The sequence below is a fragment of the Mesoplodon mirus genome (genome assembly GCF_964341445.2).
Source record: "Mesoplodon mirus genome assembly, chromosome: 9".
Classification (NCBI taxonomy): Eukaryota; Metazoa; Chordata; class Mammalia; order Artiodactyla; family Ziphiidae; genus Mesoplodon; species Mesoplodon mirus.
Genome location: NC_138985.1, coordinates 112,747,308 through 112,750,580, shown reverse-complemented (window position 1 = coordinate 112,750,580; position 3,273 = coordinate 112,747,308). Strand labels below are relative to the sequence as shown.

Here is a 3,273-nt window from a genome sequence, read left to right as displayed (position 1 = left end):
GCCAGTGCACGCGCTGCTCAGTCAATGCTGGTCGAATTGATGAAAGACCCAGCCCATAACCAGAGGCCCCAGATGAATCCTTGGCTAAGCGGAGCCTTGTAAAACTGGTAAGTCTGACCCTGACCCTGTGCCCCAAGCCTGGCACATGGCTCCTCTGGACCTCGGTTTTCTCCCGCAGCACCAAGAGAAGGCCCTTTGCGGTCCTGACTTCATGTGCTCCCAGCTGTGGTCCATGTCAGCAGGAAGGCGGGAGGTGACCCCGGGGTCCCGGGCAGCCCCAGGTCTGAGCTCCCACAGAAGTGCACTGTGGGTACACGTGTAATTTAAATGTGCTTGTAGCTACATGAAAGGGGTCACAAGAAACGAGGGAAATTGCCAGTGTCTTCTGTAATCCATTGTAACCAAACATCCTTTCAATGTGCAGTCAGTATAAAAATGCATTAATACTAGTTCACTTTTTTTTTGATGTTAAGTCTTCGAAATTGGTGTGTGTTTTACAGGTAAAGCACATCTCAATTCAGGTACTAAATTTTCACCCGTTAAAGGGACATGTACTCCTACCGGTCCTACCAGTCCTAGTGAGTTTAAAGCAAAACTCGTGCCGCCTCCATCTTTCCAGCTGACTTGATGAAAAGGAAGAATTGTGTTCAGCCTCACTGGCCTCGGTCCAGGCCGGCCCCTGAGAGCCACCTTCTTGCGTGCGGGGTGCCACCCAGCGGCCACGCCTGGGAGTGCAGGGTCCTGCCCAGGATTCAAAACCTTCCCGAAACCAGGCTCTGAATGCGCTGCTTGAATTTCTGTGCACGCTTCTGGGGGAGGGAAGGGATGTGTGGAGGAGGAGAGAGGGAAAAGTAGTGATGCGTGTGTGTTCATTCCAGTTCCCAGATCACCGTGGTGACTGCGTGAGCTGGCAGATCTGTGTCCTTAAATCACCTGCTGTGGTGACTGTGATGTGCTGAGCTCCAAGCTGAACGGCAGGACTGCAGAGCTGGTGGCCGTCTCGGTCAGCTCAGGCGACCAGGACAAAGTACCACGGACCAGGGGATTCACAGCTCTGGAGCTGGAAGTCCAAGATCAAGGTGCCGTCAGGGTGGGTCCAGGTGAGGCCTCTCTAGCTGGCTCGCAGAGGGTGCCTTCTTGCTGTCTGCCCACACGGCCTCTTCTCTGCTTGCATTCAGAGAGGGTGCCCTGGTGTTTCTTCTTACAATGGCCCACCACCCCTACGACCCCATTTAACCTGAATTGCCACCCTAAAGTCTTCATCTCCAAATACAGTCACGCTGGGGGTTAGGGCTTCAACAGAAGAATTTTGGAGAACACAGTTCCGTCCATAACAGAGGCAGTTGCCCCATTTTATAGCAACTGAGGTTAAGACTTGCTCAAGGTCACGCAGAGCCAGGCATCGGCCGGGCTGTCTGGCCCCCGAGCCCCCATTCTCCCGTGAGCGTTCTCAGCCTCTTTGCTTCTAGCCCCTGTTGACAAAAAATAAATAAAAATAAAAAGGATCAATGGTCAATCTAAGGAAAAATGGAAAATTTTTATTTGAGCCAACCTGAGGATTATAACCCAGGAGACAAGTTTCTTAGAGAGCTCTGAGGACGGCCCTGAAGAGGCGGCGCGGGGCAGGTCGATACATGTGTGATTCTGGGGAAGGGTACATGCAATCAAGCACTCATCCTGGTAGAAGGTCACTACTCTTCGTAGGAAACAGATATTTTAGTTAATGGTTTACTGCTTTTCTAAATATGGGAAGATGAAAGAAACTGGGTTCATAACATTCTCTCCTGAACATATCTAACCATCTGAGAGTTTTGTCAGTCTCCAGAGCACAAAGGGCCTCATCCTGATCTTTGCCCTGAACTCCTTTCAGGGTGTATTGTAGGTCAGCGACTGCAGTGGCTAATGGCCTGATGCTTGTAGAACTGGATGGTGGGCAACATTCTTTATTTTACAGCTCCTTCCCTTTTGGTCTTAATTTCAGCTAAGGTTTTGGAGGCATTTTATGACCAATTTGTCCCACGGCACTAGGAACGCTCGTTCCCAGGTCAGGTGAGGATTTCATTGATGGGCCCCTCAACGTGCTGTTCCTAGGCCCTGTTAACAGTAACCACAGGCTTCTGGACCACCAGTCCTGCTAATCTGTTACGGTCCAGCAAATGATTCCCTCGTGTTGTTTCTTCCCATATCTAGAGTTACACTGTTACAGTCATTGAACTTATAGAATTAGATATTTGATCAATCGTTTCAAGTTGCCTAAACATCATTAATTTTATCTGAGGCTCAGTCACACATTTGGTAATGCAAGAAATGTAAAATAGAATACAAGTAATATAGCTAGTAACTAATAAGGTCATAAGTATTTAAGCTAAGAACTTCCATTAGGTGTGGCCCAGTATCTCCCCGGATCATCTGACCAGTCTGTTCTCTTTCAGGGAAGTGATGTATTGATATTGCACTTAAAGCTCACCAAAGCTGTCTGCACGTTCATGGTGAGTGGTGGGTCGTCGTGACCTGTTACAGGATTGAGAAAGGAAACTCCTACCTTCTTAGGAGTTACATGGCTGGTGCCAGAAGAAGAAAAATGGATCTTTATGGCTGAGCAGGTATTTCTGGTTGATGCATAAGGCAGATGCACAGTGCACAGTAGAGGGGAAGGAGGAGGCCCAAGCAGGCAGAGAAAACTTTTGCATTAAAATTTTCTTGTCTTAAAATAGGAATTTTGGGGCTTCCCTGGTGGCGCAGTGGTTGAGAGTCCATCTGCCGATGCAGGGGACACGGGTTCGTGCCCCGGTCCGGGAGGATCCCATATGCCGCGGAGCGGCTGGGCCCGTGAGCCATGGCCGCTGAGCCTGCGCGTCCGGAGCCTGTGCTCCATGACGGGAGAGGCCACAACAGTGAGAGGCCCGTGTGCCACACACACACAAAAAAAGAATTTTTATTTCATCACCCCCACCCCACCTCCGACACACAAGCTCTCAGTAGCCTTGCTCCACATCTGTTTCTCCAGATCAGTCCCCCTCTCTCCTTTCAAGCCTGGGTTTCTTCTCCTTCAGGTTAGGGAGCAAAATGTCAAAGTTATCTTTGACTTTTACTAGTCCTGCCTTTTACAAACCTCATTCATGACTACAGTGTGAGATAATACAGAAAAGTGACGGTAAGTTGCTTACATGCCAGTTATAATTACTTGCCTTGAATAAAATAAATCCTAGAACAGTCCGAGCAGAACTCGTTCAAAATGCAAATTTTCAGACTCCCCCCCAGAACTGCTGAGTC

At 49.1% G+C, this 3,273-nt stretch overlaps 1 long non-coding RNA gene across 1 annotated transcript; it reads left to right on the top strand.

Annotated features, from left to right (window-relative positions):
- LOC309810656 lies at window positions 1-2,819 on the top strand. Its single transcript, XR_014295039.1, has 3 exons — window positions 1-107; window positions 879-1,100; window positions 2,433-2,819. It is a non-coding gene; the product is annotated as an uncharacterized lncRNA (long non-coding RNA).
- The last annotated feature ends 454 nt before the right edge of the window (window positions 2,820-3,273 follow it).